At 34.7% G+C, this 21,595-nt stretch overlaps 1 long non-coding RNA gene and 1 pseudogene across 1 annotated transcript; one reads left to right on the top strand and one right to left on the bottom strand.

The window, feature by feature from the left end:
* The first annotated feature begins 8,433 nt into the window (after positions 1 to 8,433).
* Positions 8,434 to 17,699, top strand: LOC149532043 (uncharacterized). Its single transcript, XR_016358499.1, has 3 exons — positions 8,434 to 8,569; positions 8,653 to 8,749; positions 17,659 to 17,699. It is a non-coding gene; the product is annotated as an uncharacterized LOC149532043 (long non-coding RNA).
* On the bottom strand, positions 8,950 to 10,179 carry LOC149532044 (leucoanthocyanidin reductase pseudogene; annotated as a pseudogene).
* Positions 17,700 to 21,595: the final 3,896 nt, after the last annotated feature.

The raw sequence follows: 21,595 nt of genomic DNA, 5'->3' as shown, positions 1-21,595 counted from the left end.
CTTTTAAGCTTCATTCATCTCGAGGTGCAATTCACAAACTCAAGAATAGTGGCTTTTGTTCTTCAGGATACCTTTAGGGGAAGAGTATGTGAATGCCCCCTTGTGTCTGGAGTCTAGTTTAGAGGAGATGGCTATTTACACTGCTAAGGTTTGTTGAATCTAATTCTGAATAACATTGCTTGCTATTGTTGAATCTAATCTAATGTATATTTTAACTAGACTTTTAGCTTATATGTTTTGAAATTTTTGTTAGGCCTTGTAGTTTGTATAATTTGATTGCTAGAGAGCTTTTACAGCTAAGCAAGAAGGCCGTTGCACGAGTTATAGCCGCACGCTCGGGTATGAAAATTGTTTTTTTAAAATTCTAATGTATATTTTAACTAGACTTTTAGCTTATATGTTTTGAAATTACTTTTAGTGGCTTAATGTTGTAAGGAATAAGACCTTTAGACGATTGGTCAAAGTTTTACAAATAATCTTAGGAATAAAGTCAAAGAAAGTATTTTTAAAATATTAAAGTATTTAGCTAGGTCTAAGAAGATTTGTGTACTTTCGATAATTTTGCTTAGTTTGTGAAAGTTGTAGACCGAAGTTTTCATAGCCTGATTTTTGCTTCCTGCAAAGAATGATCATGTCAAATAATATAAGTGAAGAACAAAACATGGAGACAATCGCTAGATTGTGGTCTAACTTGAAAAGAAAAGGTGATGAAAAATGTTATTGTCCTTGCAATATTTGTAAGGGCTTAAACCGTAGAAGATTGCTAATCAAAACAGTTAAGAGACATTGTAGGGAGAATGGTCACATTGAAGGGGGGCATGACTATCATCCACTGGTAAGTTGTTCATTATATCATTTTAACAATTTATATACATATGAAATCACTTGATGATGAGTTGATGATCATGGTTTATTTATGTTAATCAATTTTATATAGGTTGATCTTCCTAGGGAAGTACATGATATGAACCACAACAATATGAAGAATATGGTTTTCAAAGTGGAGGAACATGGAGGTGCAAATATCCAAGGTGAAGATAATGATCCCATGGAAGATGACGATCATGCGCTAGAAAACACAATTGAAGAGGATGGTATAAATACATTGATCCATGACACATCTAGTCCAAGCATATCTGATCATGATGATGATGATAGCCTCGATGTACCTCTACTTCAGAAGGCATAAGAGCCCCTATACAAAGACTCCCAAACAACTCTTCTCTCTGCTATCTTGTTGTTGTTGAACTTGAAGGTTATGAATGGTTTATCCAACATAACAATGTCACGTATGTTAAGGTATGTCATATATGTCTTTATAGTTAACAAAGGGTGAATAATGTACCACTAATATTGTTTATATTAACAACTTATATTTTTTGCTGTAGATTGATAGGTGAGTTTCTGTTACCATCATCAAATATTCTACCTCGCTCATATCGAGAATTAACTGTTGTTATGAAAGATATTGGAATGGAGTATGAAGCAATACATGCTTGTCCCAATGATCATATTATATATTATAAAGAACATGAATTTGCAACACAATGCCCTGTATGTCATACGAGTAGATATCGAACAGATCAACTAACAAAAAAGGTGCCTCAAAAGGTTCTTCGTTACATCCCCATTATTCCACGGATGCAACAATTATTCAGGTGTAGTAGCTTGGCTCAATTTATGGATTATCATGCACGCAATAGAAGTAGAGATGATATTATTTGAATCCCTGCAGATGGTTCGACATTTATGCACATAGAGGAAAAGTGGCAATACTTCAAAGAAGAACCTCGTAATCTCAAGCTTTCATTGGCAGCGGATGGTGTCAATCCATTTGGAGAGATGAGATCTGTTTACTTGGTGTGGCCTATTTTTGTTATCAACAATAACATTCCTCCGTGGATGTCAATAAAGAGGGAGCACGTTATGCTGGCAATGATTGTTCCGAGTATCTTATCATTTGATAGTTATTAATTTACATGTACTTACAAATCTTGCAGTAAAACAATCACAATAATTATGTAATGTTACTGTTCATTCAAGTAGGTAAATATCAAGTAAAAGATATGAATGTATATATTGAGCCTCTTATTGACGAGTTGGTGGAGTTATGGAATGGTGTCACTATGTATGAGGTGTCTAGACCAATAGGACAAAGACAATTTCAATTCCATGCAATACTTGCATGGACAATACATGATGCCCCAGGGCTAACACATTTTTGTGGTATGTTATAGTGAATTCAAGTTGTGCGCAATAATTCTAATTATAAAAATCAACATATTTAATAATCCAATTACATCATTATCTTGTAGGTCTTCAAACAAAGGGAAAATTTGCATGTCTAGTTTGTGGTCCAAAGATGAAATCTCGTCATTCAAAAAGTTTAGGAAAGCAGGTGTTTGATGAGTGTAGACACTTCCTCCATAGGAATCATAAGTATTGAAGTACGAAAAAACCTATTTTCAATGGGAAAGAAGAGACTACATCAAAGCCATGAAGAATGACACCTCGCCTATGGAAGTTGGAATATAATAGAATTAATCGTCGAGGTATGCCGTTCCATCTAATGGTTTATCTTTGTAATTTATATATTTCTATTGTGATTTTTGTTGACTAATTGTGTAATTGATGATCGTGAAGGTCGTCAGGGCAATACTGAAAACCTTCCAAAGGGACTAAAAAGCTATCCCAGACAATTTAGTAGGTTGCCCTACTATGAGCACTTACAAATTGTGCATTTGTTTGATACTATGCATATTGGAAAGAATATAACAGAGACATTATGGAAAATATTGGATGGAAGGGGTGACAAAGAAAAAATTATCAAAATTTGTAATGACATACATGAATCCAATCATGCATTGAAAAATTTCATTCACTCAAATAGCAACATAGATTAGATTAATATAAGTGCCCTTCCATGGTTATTAATGGAGCAACAAAGTGATGCCATAAAAGAAGTCATACGAAAAATTTGATTTCCCACAGGATTTGCTGCGAACATAAACAATCTCATATAAAAAAAAAGTGAATTTGGGCCAGGGCTCAAAACGCATGATTGGCATACTTTCATCAAGGTAACTTATGTTCTTTTGTATTTACAATATATTCATAAACTACGTGTACTGTTCGTTATGTTATGTTAGAAATCAATGAAATGATTGGTTTATAATTACTGCAGTACGTGCTTCCTCTATCTCTCCTAGAGCACTTCAACAATAACATCAAACAAGTGATATACGATCTTGGAAAATATATGAGGTAAGCAGTAATATCTGTTCAATTTTTTGTATATATTTATTATATTCACGATTTGTTTTTCTTGCTATGTAATCTATTGTATATTATTTTGTAAAGTCTCATATCTATATATTTTTTGTGACTTGAATCTCTTAATGTAGGTGGTTGTCATCTAAAGAAATCCATAAAGAAGATATAAACTATTGGAAGAGAAGAATTCCTCATTTACTGTGTGAAATGCAAAAGTGTCTACCTCCAACTTTTTTCAATGCACAGGAACACTACCTCATACACCTAGTTGGGGAGAAGGAATTGTGTGGACCCGTACACACTAGGTCAATGTGGATGGTTGAGAGGCATTTGAAATCTTTGAAGGCTTTGGTTCGACAAAGAGCACATCCTGAGGGTTCTATGGTAGAGGGATATATGGTATACCAGACTATGGTGTACATTACTGAATATTTTCCTAATTTTGCATCAAATATCCATGTAGATCACATTTGGGATCTCAAGCCTTTTAAAAAATTAGAAGGGGAGTACTTGATTGGGAAAGGTATATTGAGGAAAGTGAGAGGTAATAAATTATAAGATGTTATTGTAATAAATTATTTCTTAATCTTCAAAATAAATCGGTTGTAAGTTGTCTATTTTTTTTTTGTACAGGTGCTCAAGAGTGGGATGCACTACATTTGTATATTGCAAACAATCTTGATTGGATGACGGTATGGATTGAATGATGTCAACATTCTGGTCACACATTAACATGGGAAGGTGTATCTTCATTGGTTAAAGAAGCTCATCGTAATGGAGATTCCAATGTTACGAAAAGGGAAATATATTTAGCACGTGGTTCAAGAGATTTCCAGGTACGTACAAATTTATTAATCACCCGTATGTTTATCAACTCACGATACAATAATTTTGATATGTTTCACATATTATTGCAGGTTAAACACCACAAGGATATGTTCTGTAATGGTCAAAAATTGTGCGTTAAAGTGTTGGATGACACGAAGAAAACTTGTGATTCAGGAATAACTGCAATCTTTCAAGTGACTAATATTTCATCTAGAAATGACTTACATCCTCAAGAGTCTAAAAATTGATACTATGGTATTTTGGATGAGATACTTGAGTGTGACTTTAGTTCCTTCAAATTAGTACTCTTCGTTTTCAAATGGTACAGGCTACGACTTAATCCAAATGATCCTGATAGAACTATTATTGAACATGATAATAGATTTACAATGGTTAATACAAGGTTGTTTGAGCCAGTTGGGGATGAGCCTTATGTTCTTCCAAGCCAATGTGAGCAGGTATTTTACTCAGAGGTTCCACATAAACCAGGTTGGACATTTGTTGTTAGACATGAACCAAGAGGAAGGCCAATAAAGTATAATGCGATGGAAGAAGAAGATACCGAAGAAGTAGAAGATGATGTAGATGGTGATCATGATCGACAGTTATTGGATGATGTTCCTGACACAAATTTTCATGAAGAAGAAGAAGAAGATGATGACGATGATGCTGCTGCTGCTGATGATGATGATGAAGATGATGTTGATGTTGATGATGATGTTGATGATGACGACGATGACGACGACGACGATGGCGAGGATGATGATGATGACGACGACGATGATGATGACGAGGACAATGATGATGATGATGATGACAACGACGAGGATGATGATGATGGAATTTAGAGGTATTCCATCAATCCTTAATTTATTTAATATTCATTTCTTGATAGAAATATATTTGTCTTATATATATGGTTACATAGTTTATTCATTATCTATTTAAAAGCTACAAGTTTTAACTACAAATAGAATAATGCTAATCTAAATTAACTATTAATCTAAATTAATTAAATAAAACTATTTAAAACACATATTGATGCGTGAATGTATTGAGCCTTATTTTCTTTCAGGTCAAAAGCATTTGTAAGTGTTTAGTTTAGAAAAGGTAATTCATTAAATATCTATAAAAGGGAGTTGTACCTAGAATATCATAGGGAAAACATAATATAAGTGCTTACCCAATTTGTTGGTTAATAATTCTGTCTCCGTAGGTGATGCAGAGACCCTAGGTGGTCTTGCAATCATTCATAACAAGAGGGACTTCCATAGTGTTCTCACAACACCAACCAAGCATCTTCATAAGATCCCTCTCCTTGATCCAAGACAACTCCATAACCTATCAGAGTGCACACCAAATCCTTATGCCACCTTAGGTTCTACATCTTTGGAATAATCCCATGAATGTCCCTCAATCCATCCAATAGATTCATCCAAGCAATCTAATCAACAAACTATCAAATGCTCACAATGCCTAAATAGGTGCCAAACTTGACTTCACCTTAACTAGGTGTTTCCTCCACCTCCACACACATCAAACAACTTCAAATAGCATGTCCCCAAGGTGACTAAGCCCTTAACTCATCAGCTGATACAAAAACCCAGTTTTAGCCCTTCACTAGGCCTACTTCCCTAGTAGGCTTATAATGTGAGCCTGATTTAAGTGTTTTATTGTGTACCTTTTAATGTTTTTAATTTTTATGTGATACTAATGATGGATGTGATTATGATTATGATTTGATTATGCTCACGATAATTGAATTACATTTGTAGGAAATTGAACCCCTTTCAGGAGCATCTCGCACAATCTCATGGATCGACAGGTATAAGTCAATACTCCTTATAAACAGTCTATTTAATACACTTATCAATAGTAAGATTGATGTCTTCTAAGATCTCTCCCATTTGTAGGTACCAGTGAATAGGTATTTGTCAAAAGTGTCTTCCTCGAGTGAGGGAAATATAGGAATAGAAGAGGAAAGTGAGACATGCAGTTTATCTAGAACAGGGAGATTAACTAGAGTTCAAAGGACTAGAAGGAAATTCAATAAACGCATGATATTTTTCCTTGCTCAAGGGGGGTCATGTTCTTATGATGATGAGATGGAAGGTGACATCGAGGCGCCCTTGAGGTACCAACATCTACAGAAACATTGGGTACCCAAGGAACTTCCTCCAATAAACACTATTTTTGTGTTAACGAGAGGATATATCGCATATCACCATCATCACTACATGGTTTGGGCCTATTTTCTATGGATGACATAAAGGTGTCTTACAACAAAGTTTCTGAATTGATGGAGTATGTTGGACCATGTTACGATTACAAAACTTGGATGCATATTGTTAAATATAAAAAAAGTATGCGTAGGTATGCCCTCTCGGAAAATTATATACAACAGCAAGACAATAATCAAAGTAAAAGTGTGGCTATATACATTGATGGAAGGCCAAACACAACAGGGAATATTGCGGGTTTTATAAATAGTACACGACCTGGGTCAACTATAAAGCAACCAAATTGCATATTTGAGGTGCGCGAGGGAAATCGTGTATTCATCTGTGCGATAAAATCAATACGTGCAGGGGAAGAGCTTCTTATTGATTACAATTTGAACCACATAGATACAAACAAGGCTACTATCATGGGGGTGGTACATACTATTAAACCAACTTCTAATCAATGACTCCAACATACCATTTAGTCAATAAATTTTTCACTAACATTTTTATACTTGATCTTTGACACAGGGGCACAATATGGAGCAACCGCCCAAAGGGGATGCTGGCGATGTTCCCGACTCATCTACACACGAGCAGGTAAAACTCATTGTAATTGTGCAAACTAGATAGAAGCAAAATGTTATTTTTTTAATGTTATTTTCTTCATTGTTTTGGAGTAATTTTGATAATACTAATACTATTGTTGTCATAGAGGACCAGTGGTCACAGGGAGGGAAAGGAACCTGTAGTCCCTGATCAGCAGCCCCCCCTTGAGGAGGACCCTTTTTATATTGATTTAGTAGACACCGATGACCCGATCGGTTCGACTAAAAAGTTGCTAAAGAAAATTGGTAGAGAAATTTTACGTTTGGCAACCATAAAGCCTACTACTCAAGAAATAAGAGAAAGGGGAGCTGAATTGATGCACACCTCTGAAACCTTAAAAGTAAGTATTAATGAAATTTTTAATTATAAAAAAAGTTCAATAATGGTTTTTATGTTATACTCTTTTATGGCATTAATTAAAATATGGATGCATTGTCTTTACAGATTTTTTTGCGTGATTTCGAGCCCCATTCCCATGATGAGGGTGCTATAGGTGGTTCAGGTAGATCACATGTTCCATTCCCCACTTTTGTTTTCCACTGAATATATATAGGAATGATCATAATCATTTACAATACATGCTCGAACAGTCCTTTTTTTAATGCTCTAACAATCTTGTCCATGCTAGTCCATGCGTTCTATATTTATGCATGCTCTAACAATTTTATTCTTCAGCTTCACATCAATTGAATCCTATGATAATGCTGCATCCATCCAGGACAACCACAAATCTCTTTTCGACTGCTGAGTCAGCAACACGCAACTTACAGGCATTGACTGTTGCACCATCTACTGGTACACAAATCCCTCTTTTTCTCTCTTATGATAGCAACAAATAGTTTTTTTTTTACAACTTTTTAACATCAATTATCATTTTTTCTTTTATACTTCGTGAAAAAGACTTATGAAACTTATGAAAATTTTTGCAATAGGAGCTACAGCATCATTTCCTGGATGTTCCTATGTTCCTAGTATGGGAACGGTGAAGGATGTCATATTGATCGTCAGTGACGATGAAGGCATTCCATTAAAAGTAGCCAAAGTTCTAGGTACTTTAAAGTTATTATTATTCTATAGTAATATAATAGTAATTTAGTTTTTGATCACTCTTCATCGACTAATGATCCCATGATTGTTTTGTAGGGAATGATCTTTTTTGGAGAAAATTTGGTGATGAGTGTTTGCGAATATTCGGGCCCACCATGCATACCTGGTGGAACATCATATCCTAACTAAAACCCCAAACCACTATTTTGATTTCATATCATTGCTATAATAGTTTTCGTTTTCATCCATTTCTTGAACTATATTAAAGGTAGCTTCACTTCATTTATGAGTCTAACATGTTTTTTTTTACTTAAAAGGTGGAATAACCAACGCAAACCGTTGAAGGATGATCTTATAAAGAGCATGACCCAACTCTTTAGACCTCGTGCATTCGAGAGAAATAATCTCCTTGAAAAAGCTGGTTTATGTTTGAAGTATATTAGGGACCAGTACAGAAAAAATTTACGGGATAACCCCAGGTACGAGCGTCCACCCTATGTTCCTGAGGCTGAGTGGCAGGCTCTGATTTTGGATGGAAAGTATAAAGCTGACAAGAAAAATAATATTACACCAGTGGAGAGTACAACAAGGTATGTGATACTGTTGAGAATCTAATTATGTACTAATTAACCTCTATATTTATACTATCTAACATATTTCAAAATTTTCATAGATTGCCTGACACATCAAAGGCAACAAAGGCAAGACTAGAAAAGCACGGGACACACAAGCTCGGCTCTGGTGGTTTTTTGAAACTTCAAGCAAGAGTTGTAAGTATTAGTAAATGAAAAATTGTATCAAATTTTTTATATAATGTGATGGGAAATGCTAGGACTCCCTTATTTAGCTCATCAATTATAAATAGGTCAGTAGATTATAATAACAGTAGTGGATTTTCATATTCAATATAAACAATTCAACAATTGAAGTCAGACTCTGTAATCTAGATTAGTGAAGATTCCTTCATTTACTAATATGACATTATTAAAATCTCACCCTTGATGTTTCCATCTCCATAGATTTCAAACTGATCTTACGGAGGAGCAAGCTCAGAGGGATGTGTATGATAAAAGTAAGGCCACCCAGCAATATAATTGCAGCAGATGTAAGTGTATGGAATGTTGGATGCCTCAATTGCCCTCCTAACAACTCTCTTTTCTTTGTAAAAGCTTAGCCCTGGTTCTATTGGATTGGCTCTATCTATATCATGCCCAAATTTTGAAGGAAGAAACCTCTGCATCAAAGTTCAACAATTCTTAAGTCTATTACAGGTAACAAGCATTCATGGTAATAATGTTAGGGTCCTATGTTCTGACCTTAATAGTGCCAATTTCTTTAATGGCGTCTACAATCTTAAGCTGATCTGTAAGTTGACCACCTCCCACAACTGAAATAACAATATCAATGCCTTGCATGGCTTTTACCATTGAATTATGATCACTTAAATATCCCTGTAGAACACCCATTATAATATACATGCACATTAATAAGACCCATTACAGAACATGTAGACATTAATAAAACCCATTACAACACAAATTTTTACAACTATAATATAGCTCATGATCCCAACCAAATTAGACTCATTGATAAGGAGATCATTGACCGAACACCCCTTCTTAACATAATTTCTAAATACCCAACTTCACAACAAGACAGTCAAACATGATTATTTGTGAGATGACCGCTATCTAACAATTTAGCAAACAGCTGCAATAGTAGTTACCATGAACAAACAAGCAAAGCTTAATCATATATTCTAAACCTATATGACCAATCAAAACAATCTACAGTCTGTAAAATCAATATTTAAAACAAGTACACACACTTTACAACTGTGCCATACATATCTACCACAAAATCTTAGTTATGAATAGAGCTAGTGACATACATAGACAATGTTAACACCAGAATCTTTCAATTCATGGAGGCACTTTTCTTTGGCAGAATCATGGGTAGTGATGGGTCTAATGAGAGCATAGGTAGAATGGCCTGCATTTACAGCTGCAAGAGCAACAAAGCGACCAATATAACCAGCGGCTCCAATCACTAATATTTTACTTTTCTCTTCATTCACAAAATCCTCATATGAAGAAATCTCACAAATGGAGGCCATGGTCAAGACTGAATTTTCCTCCAATAGTTGAGAATAAAGGTAGTGATTGAAAGAATGAGGGAATGCAGCAACACTTGCAACCATTTTTATTTCCAAAGAGCTGAACTAACTCTTACCCAATTTAAGAATTTGGAGAAAATATGTTGGTACAAGCAAAGCATACAAACACGCAACATTTATATAGTAGATTGCTCCATCAAAACTGCTCGATTTTTCTCCTGTTATATTGTGATGGATATAGATGATTTGCTGTTGATATTTTAACTACCCTCCATTGGTTGATGAAACAATGCAAGTAAAATTCACCATACCACGCAAAAATGCAGGGCTCAGAGTTCAAGAGATGCCTCACAGAAGAGGATAAGAGAATTGGCTTCCAACAAGGCTATAGAGCCGTGGCTGAACGGCTACGAGCTAAAATCAGTGTGGAAGGTTCTAATAATGATGCATCTGAGCCACAGGTAAATAAGCTAAATGAAATTTATTTCAAATTGAATACTTTACCAATTAGTCTATTTGATGTTAAGTTCCAATATAAAGTGAGTATATCTGTTTTACGCAAGCAATGATAACAATGCATAGGATGTTGGAATGTAGCCTGACAATCCTTCTACACAATCTGTGGATGCCGAAGGTTCGCATGATGTGCATCCCAGTGGTGGAGGTATACATTTGCTATTAAATTTTTTATATGTAATTGCAATTGGTGTTTGGATTAAAGTAACATTTTGTATAGCAGCTATAGAGGATCGAGGGGTCGATGTTCATGACCGTGTTGACGTTGAGTCCAGACAAAATGATGTGGTCAGATCAGGTAAAGAGTGCCACAGTTATGTTATTTAAAATAATTAAATACTTGTAACAATTATAATAAATTATTTTTAATTTAACTCTTTTATTTGTTATTGCAGAGGACCCCCCTTTGCAACAACATAGGAATTTGAGATCATCAAGAATAGAGAACAGAACAATTGATGAGGGGGGAATTGATGATGACACTAATGCTCCTCTTAAAGCTTACATAGAAAAAAGAAATAGAAAGAAAAAAAAGAAATGATTGTCATCTACATACCTTAATTGATAATGAATGAATTTTATGTCTCAATGAATTTAATTATGTGCTAATGAATGTTCATGAATTATGTGTTAATGCAGAATATTGATGAATGTTGCATGTTAACGAATCTAATGTGTTAATGAATGTTATCATGTGATATTGATTGAATGTTAGCATGTGATATTGATTGAATGTTACATTTTATTAATGGTTGAAAGAATGAATGAATGATAGATGTTAACGGGGAATGTAGAGTGATGTTAGGGGGAGGGGGGTGGGGCCAAATGAGCTTTCACCTTCACGTGGTTGGCCCTGTTTAGTAGAGAATATTAAACTATTCTCGAAACAAAGTGAAGCTCAATAAGATACTAACAATAGGTAGAAACAAGAAGCAATAACAAGATCCTTCTAGAACATAACTCTTACCAATTATTGCTATCTTCCCCACACTAGGAATCTCCATCATATTCTCATATGCCTGCAAAAAAATTAGAATAACTAACCAAAAATAACTCATATTTTCATACTTCTCCATGCTTGGAATATAATCACCTTGTTTAGCCTTCCCTTGGCTCTTCATCTCCATTGTCTTCTCATCCTTCTCTTTGCACCTTGAGACCTCTACTACTGTCTACAACATGTCTTCACACCCTTTCCATTTGCCTTGGTATACCAACTCCTGGTTGGTGGCTATTCTATCTGATTCAGTCATCATTGTCTTTGTGAATTTTCTTTGTCCAACTTTCAATGGACACCATATAGAACCAAACAATATCATATCTGCTTCTCCAAGCCTTGTTTCTTTGCTATTTACATCAGCATTTGTACTTTTCATCTTTGTTCCAATCATCTCCTTTCCCTCAAGCCCTTCAAGACCTAATCTTTTTCTGTCTTCATCAGCATCCTTTCTCTTTACCTCTACTACAACCTTTTGAACCTTTTTGGTGTTAGGTTCTCCTTGCTCTTCAACACTTGATCGCTGCTCATTTGTTATTTGTCCTTCAAATGGACAAATTGTCTTCATATCATCCTTTTCTAGGTTCTTTTCCTCAACCTCATTCTCATTATCTATTTGCTTCAAAGCATCATCCTTTTTGATCAAAACATCTTCCATTGCTCCACAATGTTCCTCTTTTCTTAGGAACCTTTCCCTCTCAAAGATGCCAATGCTCGCTGATACCTTCGAAGTTGTCTTGTGCTCCTCCAATGGTGTTAATACCATCTTCTCTCCATTATTTGTGAAAGTGTAGGTGTTCTTTCTGACATCATGTAGGGATCTCTTCTCAACCTGCCAAGCCCTTCCTAAAATTATATGACAACCACTCAAATGTACAATGTCACACATCACAACATCATTATACAATCCAATGGTGAAGGGAACATAAGCTTGCTCCTTCACATCAACACAACATCCAACATCCAATCCTTGTGCTTTGTAAGGCCTAACATGTGCTATTCTTGGTAGATTAAATTTGTTAACCATCTCAAATGAAACAAGATTTGTAAATGAACCACTTGAAATAATAACCTTTTAAAATTTCACAGATCCAATCTCTAATCTCTAAACTTTTAAAATTTAATAAAATTCATATTCTGACTTGTTTATTATTTGACAGGTTGTTCCTGGAATCATGATTGTAACTTAGTTTCATCACAATGATCCTTATGAACTTACATGTACATTCACTAACAAGTAACTCTAGATGAAACTTTAAGTTTATTTACCACATTTCAACAAACATGATTGGTTTCACCCTGAAAGCTTTAGTTTCCCCCAATAGGTTGGCTATCTGACACTTGAGGCATTTGTTCAATTCTTGGACGAGTTTCAGGAGGAGAAACCTAAGGATTCAGTCCTGGAAAAAAATGAAAATGAGATTGGATGGCTTGAAGCTGGGAAGCCTTTCTATCCAACAATGTTTGATCCTGTACTTCATATTTTTAGTCATGACCAACCACTTAGTTGTTTGGGAAGACCCAGGTATGTAATTGCATTGTATTAGATATGGTTTACATTTTTGTCGAGATTCTATTACTACAAAAATGTTGTGTAGTCTTTAACTTCTAATTGTATGGTGTTTTAACATAATTTTTGTTTTAATTTGATTTAGTTAGATTGAAAAATGTCTACACAGTTACTGCTAGAAGCTCTTTCAATTTTCACCTGATGGAATATAGAAATCTCATGTCTTCAAACGTTTAATAGAATATGTATATGAATTTTGCTCACTTTCTTTTATTGTAGGTTAATTATTCAACTAATTTTTTGGGATCAACATTTGAACTTCCATTTTTAGAGGTTAGAAAGTTAGGCTTAGAAACTCAAGTTATGCTGAACCATGCCTGGACATCAATGTCTAGTTCAAATAATAGTAAATCTACACAGGAATCTCAATCTAAGAGAAGCTCTAAGGTATTCTTTTGGTCAATAAATAAGTTTTGTTCTTGAATTGTGTTCATCGTTGAGGTTGTACTGAGATTTGAAACGATCTATTGTTTTAAGTTCTTTCTATCAAGCTTTTGAGTTTTCTCTCCAATTCATGCCTTTTTGGATTTTGGATTTTTTGGACTTTGGTTATGGTAGTTTTTATAACCTTGTGAGTAAAGGAAAAAATAATTGGTTCTAGTTTTTAGGATTGTAACAAGTCCAAGCAGGTCTTGTGTCATTTGTTGCTGGTTGCTGATACTAGTTTAAGAGCATAGGATGGTTTAATGTAACCTTGATCTTATATTTGATATGTCTCATTAGATCTACTTCCTATTTCATTTTTATTTTCTCTATCCCTTGATTTTAACATTGTGTCAACATAAATTAATGGATTAATCTGTGTTGTGGTTCTGATGTCATTTTCAATTTATCAATTCTCTTTTAGGTCATATGTATAAATTATTAATGTTATATTTGTGTAGGTATTGTTGTATGGTGGACAAGTGACCTCATGGAAGAGTGAAAATGGAGAAGAGTTACTTTTCATGAGCAGTAAGGTGACTGTGACATCACTAATGAATTCATTATTTATTCCTTAGTTACTAATTAAGAAACTTGTAACTTTATAAAACTTGACAAACCCAAATTTGACTCGGACTCAACTCAAAAAAATTTCCAAACATAAAAAAAGCACATTTAACAACATTTATAAAACTAATATTAGAGAGAAAATAAGTGGTTTTTCATTCATTCACAAACAATAAAGAAGCTTAATACAATCACAGTGTTATATGATAAAAAATTGCAATTACAATTAATATTTTACAAATTTCTTCTATGAGTAGAACTTCTTAGTGGCTGTGTGGGTGCTCTTGAAGTTGATGATATTGATTCAACTTGAGAAAAATTATCTCTTTAATAGGCATATTGTAGGCAACTGCATCCATTCACATACCTTCTGCCTTCTTATGTGGTTATACCTTCTTCCCATTCTGCTACTTCTTTATTAATTTTAGTTTTACCTTCCTTAAAAAAGAGTGTCTCTTAGGCTCATCCATATCATTGACAGTTGAATTTAAATATGAAAGTATGTCATGAAGGTCAATGAGAGGTAGATGCTAAATGTATTGCACAAGAACAAGGTTATTTAAGTACTATTGAGTCAGTATTTTGCACTTCTTGGTGTGGAGGGCTTCAAATGTGCTCAAATTCCACTCACAATTAGAACTGCTATAGGGCTGGAAAACTTTGAAGATTGTGCACCACAATCTTCTCACTACAAATCTACAAAGACAAAATTTAGAGATTGAAAAGCTGGAAAATAAATTGAAATTTTTAGTAAATGATTTATTTATTTGTACTAAGTTGTTACTTTTCTAATGTATAAAGGTGAAGATAATAGCCTCATGTCCGTGTCCTTGTAAACTTCTTCAAAATTTTGTCCTTAAGGTCATTGTGAGGGACCATCCTCTATATTCATGTGTTGGGGCCATCCATGATGTTAACTTTCAAATTGTGTTTATTTCTATTTTTCAATTTACTCATGCCAAATATTGGTAAGTGGTGTAAAAAGTACAAATCTAACTGCCACTCCAATGCATAGTGCTATGTACAAAAGACCGATTCGTGCATATGTAGAAGCAAAGGGTTTCCATGAGCTAGAGGTGGAGAATTTAAATCCTAAAGCTACTTGTCTCCATAACACAACCACAACATTTAAACCGAGAAAGAGGAAAAACTGAAGCCTCACTTGAAAAAGGAATAACGAGAAAAAACCAAGTTAGGAAGTGAATGGGAGGAAGATTTTCAGAATCTAACCTTAATAGACCACCAAAAATAGTGGCAACAAGATACAAGGAGAGAAAATAGTTTTTGACACTCGGAAGGAATAGAAGTAGTTAATTTTTTGAGTTCTCCTTCTGTGACAAATGAAATGAGTACATGGATTGATGATGATTATGAGATTTTTCTTACTGCATCTCAACATCATACATTGAGGATGACATAGTAGGGATTGAATCTAGGGGTCATCATTCAGATTATGTGAAGCTGCTTGGAGATAAGGATGTTGATCAAAATTATCCTTCACCTTTTAAAAAGTACATGACATTGACTAGCATGTCAGTGTTTGTGCATGAGAAGAGTAATATTTCTAATGTCAGTCAATCAAAAAATACATTGTGTATCAAATTTAATCACCTCGAGGAAGATGGACAAAGAGATGTGATAGTGAAGGATAGGAACAAGTAGGTGAGAAAATGTTTTGATGAAACTATGGCAAGCAAAGAACTAGGGAAATTAAGGGATCGTGCTAAAGATGTTGAAAGAGCTCTATGATATCTAGGCATGCCAAGACGATAGCTTCACAAGAAAGAGAGAAGTTGTAGAAAATTAAATAGGAGAGATTGTTCAGACTAAGTATTGTAATTCAAATATTGCTTCAAGAACTTCACTCACATTTACCTTGTCAAAAATCTCAACATATAGCATTGAAGTCCTTTAAGGATGAGGTAACAAGACAGTAAGCAAGAATAGATCAACAACTATATATCGTAGGACCTTGGATTGATATAAGTGAAAAAATGATAAGTTGATAGATGTTCATGAAAACATAAAAAATAGAAAATCAAGGTGTAGGAACAAAACACTTCAAGGAACCAAAAGACAAAGGAAGAAATGATAAAGTGGACAACATAGCTGAGACCTATGACTTGAAACATTGTCCAGAGAAATCAGACAAGGAAAGTTTGGAAGAAGAGAGATTTGACTTCAGAAACAAGGATAACTTTCAGCTTGTTAATAATCCCTTATTTGAGGTTAGAGCTAATGTTTGATGTTCCCTTATATGACTCCTAAGGGTCTGTGACTAAATCCTTATATTTTAAATCAAATAAACTTCTTTCTATTATTACTTATACTCAATTCTTTATTTTGCCACAAATAAATGTTAGGTATTAATAACAATATTTTTTCGGGGTAGATATATCAATGCAATTGTGCATGTATCTTGATGTTATGTACAAGTAATATCACCCATGCTTCTGATATATTCTTTAATTCATTGCTAGAGAGATGCAACTGATCTTTGGTAAAGAATATAGACGAACAATATGCAAATGTCTTTTAAAGTAGTTCTGATATCTTCAATCAAACTTTGATAACCAAAAACACTTCCAATAATGATGGAAATGACTTTGTGAAAATTCCCAATCCAATCAATATCAAAGACTAAACAAGGATTATATATATTGAAGTTGGAAGCATGGTGATAGTCAACTAAATGACCTAATGTCATAGATCTTGACAATCTAATGTTGATTACTGATCTACAATAAGTATCATTAGAATTTCTGTAGAGCAATTTGCAAGACCAAGTAATCACTATTACAGATTTATCATAATGTAAAAGTGATATGTACCATACTGGTCTGAAGTTATTCACTGTATTCAATATCTGCCTTATTGAAATGTGATATGATTGATTCTATTTGGTTTGTAAAGACATTGGATATTTATTTGATCTCTGTCTGATATAATATCTTTGTAATGGTGATGACCCAATGATGGGTGATTTGTACTATTGCAATTTTTGATGTAACTCTTGTTACTTATGTGATATATATGTCACTATTCCTGATCTTAATCATTGTACTCATGGGATCTGGCTTTCTGATGTCTAGTGGATTACTACCACTTATGTCTGTATAGAATATAAAGTAATCTTCTGTCTGAATAATGTCCTTGGACTGGTTATTGATGCCTTTTTAATATCATTTGAAGAATTGCAACTCTTCATTGCATCTTTTAAGTGTTTGGCTCCTCTGTCATTATTGCACCCTTTTGGATAACTAATCTATGATTAGTATTTGTGATCAACATGATATAATTTAAAGAGAAAACACTTACATTTTAGTATCAAGCTTATTTTATGAATGAATGGAGAAAAACTAGCGACATATCCATTTTAGCTTTATGTTTTTTACTGTTAGTATTTGATTATTAGAACATAACTATACATCCTTGTGAATTGGAGTTTCAGCAAAGATTTAATATTTTTTGGATTTCTTTCTTATTGTAGCAAAGGTTATGGAGGCCCTAAACATTCCAAGAGGTGTCCGGCGTGTGCTTTTTTGAACACCTAATACTGACAGGTATTTTAAGTTTTAATAATATGGATCTGTATAATTCTAGTTTTAATACAATCTTATTGCAGGTTGATATATTTTCTTAACAAGTTTTCAAAGTGTTTTCTGTAAAGTCATTGTTCACTCCAGTTCGATCATCCTGACTTTTAGCTGTAGGTGCCTTGCCTTTGGTCAAGCATAAAGCTTTCCTTAGGCCCATGTAATATGGTGGGTAATTTGTTGGGTTTCTCCTTACCAATGAAAACTTTGATGTGACCCTTACTGTATGCTTTTGCCATGCATAACATGAATAAAAAACTAGCAATACCACATTGATGTGCAATGGGTACACAATGGGAAAAAAGATGTTATAAAATGATTGATTATGGTGTTCTTGTTCATGATGGCGGGAGCACACATTCTAGTCATTATTTCTGCTTTTTTGAGTCACTTAAACCTTTCAAAATTATTTTTATGCTGGGAACTCTAGGTTATAGTCTTAGAAAAGTATTTTATTCATTAACAATTGCTTTAATCTAGCTTGTAGGTGAAGTGCACACAATGTTCTTATTGCTCAAATAAATTTGATCCTTTCTTAGATTTGAGCCTAGAGATCATTTGAGCAGATTCCTTGTTGAAAGCATTATCCCATTACATAGTAGTGGAGCAGTTAGATGGGGGTGTGAAAAGAGATCAATGTGAACGATGCAAAGTAAAAGTGAAGGCTCTAGAACAACTCAAAATTGATAAAGCACCACATGTTCTTGCAATTCATCTCAAGCACTTCAGTGTAGTTGGATCTGGAGGAAAAATGGACAAAAAAGTAGACTTTGGTTGTATGTTGGATCTCAAACCATTTGTTAGCAATTCACATGTAAGTAGCCCTTACAATATTATTTGCCAGTGGATCACATTTTCAATGGAATCTAATAATATAGTTTTTGTAATATCTACTAGTTTTTTAATAAGTATTGCACATTTGAATGATATTCTAGTTTCTCTGTCTATTGATCAATCACAGGAGGGCAATTTTAAGAACACTCTTTATGGTGTTCTTGTTCATGATGGCTGGAGCACACATTCTGGTCATTATTTCTGCTTTATTCATTCATCCACAGGCATCTGGCATGCTTTAGATGATAATCGGGTATACATTTGCTACAGTTGTGAAGACATGTTTAATTTTGTGGAGCAAGCTCATTATAATTTGTGTATAACAGGATACACAAAAGAACTACAATTTTATGTAGAACCTTTTCTTTATATGGTAACACTAATTATACTAAAGTTGCTTAGACTGATTGAAGTTATTCTTATGACATTTTTTACTCTAGGTCTATTCAGTCAGTGAGAAAAGTGTGCTTTCCTAGAAAGCTTACATGCTAATCTATATACGAGATAAGACAACTAGCATTCAAACAGCAGGTGGTTCTGAATCTTAGTATAATGGCTCTAAACTAAAGAAGAGGGTGTCATTGAACATTGGACATCCAAAGGAAAACCACTTACAAGATTCATATGCCCCACAGGTGACAGAAAACATGCATTCTTTCCAAATGACAGCAATCTCTTTTAGTGTTGCAGGTGTAAACAAGATATCCCAACAGGTAGAAAATTTGTCAAATGTCAATTTTATTTCAAAAAGTCTAGAAAAGAACACAAGTTCTGGCCAGTCATGCAGTAAATCCAGATCATCAGCAGATCATGATGCATCATGCTTGCGGCAGGGCCGCTGTGGCGACAACTCGAGCAGCCTCGTCGCAAGCATGATGCACCATGATCTGGATTTACTGCATGACTGGCCAGAACTTGTGTTCTTTTCTAGACTTTTTGAAATGAAATTGACATTTGACAAATTTTCTACCTATTGGGATATCTTGTTTACACCTGCAACACTAAAAGAGATTGCTGTCGTTTGGAAAGAATGTATGCTTTCTGTCACCTGGGGGGCATATGAATTCATATGCCCCATGATGCATCATGCTTGTGGTGAGGTCGTTGTGGTGGCGACGGCAGTTGGCATTGCTGCCACAACGGCCCTGCCATATTGCTAACCACGGACGTCGCAATTGCGACGTCCGCCCACGCATTGCGATGAAATGTGCATCGCATGCTTAGTGACGCTGTCGCAATTCCTGACTTTGTGTCACAATTGTGACACATTTGGAAACATTGCGACGATCGACGATGTCGACACCAGCGCTACCATGCCGCTAGCACCGTCACATCCTCGTCGCAATTTTCCAAGGCCATCGCAAGTGCGACACCCAAGGAAGAACTGGAAAGGCTCTCGCCTCAGCGAACCCGTGGGCAGATGCCGACGCCACCCCATTGCAATGCATGGGGAAGATGTCAGAATTGCGATGGGATTCGCATGCATTGCGACGGGAGCCGTTTTGGGTTAGAATGGTGAAATTGTGATGAATAGGTGTCAAAATTGCAATGTCTAAGGATAGACGTCGCAATTTATGACTAAAAAACAATGACGTCTACTACCGTCGTAGTGGTGACACATTGCCATCGCAATTGCGACACTTAGCCATCGCAAATCAATGCCAAATGATTAGTGCAGAGACAAGACCAAGAGCCTAGCCAAAAATTATCATAAAGATTACCGTAACTGATCTACATCAAAAACTCCAATTGAGACCATGATATTAGAAAACCATTTGATACAAGTGCAATCCAGGACCCTGACCTGCATACAATATCTCAAAAGAACAAATGAGATCCATAAAAAAAAAATGCAAAATCATAGAGAAGTTGTGATTCATTATCAAATAAAATATGAGGAGGACTCAACCTTATTCTAAACATATTCTTTTGTCATAATATTAACCAAGTTGGGGAGATCAAGGAGGTTAAGTGGGAAAGTAAAGAGTTAATATAAACCCCTTCAACACCCAAATTAGCTAGACAATCAGGTCAAAGATTGCCTTCTCTATAAGTATGCATGATGTAACATTCAAAGATTGAATTAAGAAGAGACCATACTTGATGTAATATATATTGTATGGACCGATTATATAAATGATGTTTAATACACACATTAATAATAATGGATAAATCTCCTGCAATGTATAACTTAGATATAGAAAGTGATTTTGCAAGTTCTAAACCAAAAAGAAAGGCCAATGCCTTAGCTTTGTTATTAGTACACTGAGGGAGAGAAGATGATTTTGCTACAATCACATGACCTTTAAAATATCTAACAACTATGCTATAGCTAGAGTTGTTTGGATTTCCTCTAGAGGCCCCATAAAAATAGAGTTTTAAATAACCCTCATTGTGCTTGGATAAGAGGAATCTTGGATGGACACAATGCAGTAGGAAGATGAGGAAAAAGTAAACCCTTCCACTGATGAATAGCATAGCCATCCCAAGGAGAAAAAACATGATTACCCTTATATTTACTTACTGAAGCATTAACAAGCTCAATAATTGATCTCTCTAATCCTTCCAAAAATTGACGGATTGGAGATGACATTTGTCTAAAAATTCTCTTGTTTCTTTCCCACCAAAAGGATGCACTTCCAAAGACATGAAAACATTGATTTAGAGTATAAGATTGGCCATGTTTGGAATAAATCCCATAGAGAATTAGGCAATGGCATATGGAAATTAAGCTTATTAAATGTTCTAATGTATTTTAATTTATATGTCTATAGTACACTATTTTGCACATGAATGTGATGCCTAATAGATTTACATACATGTACAATAAGTAAATATTGCACCTTCGGGATTGACACTACATAATAAAGGATGTGGTACTACATTCAGAGATGTACCCAAATATTTTAATTGATAATGTGGAATAAGAAAATATGTATTCTTCATAATTGCATCTAATTCTCCTATTGTATCATTTTCAGCTATTGACATCAAAGA

The sequence above is a fragment of the Cupressus sempervirens genome, chromosome 11 (genome assembly GCF_028749045.1).
Source record: "Cupressus sempervirens isolate cs-2001-9-10 chromosome 11, ASM2874904v1, whole genome shotgun sequence".
NCBI lineage: Eukaryota > Viridiplantae > Streptophyta > Pinopsida > Cupressales > Cupressaceae > Cupressus > Cupressus sempervirens.
This window is presented reverse-complemented; position numbering and strand designations above follow the sequence as displayed.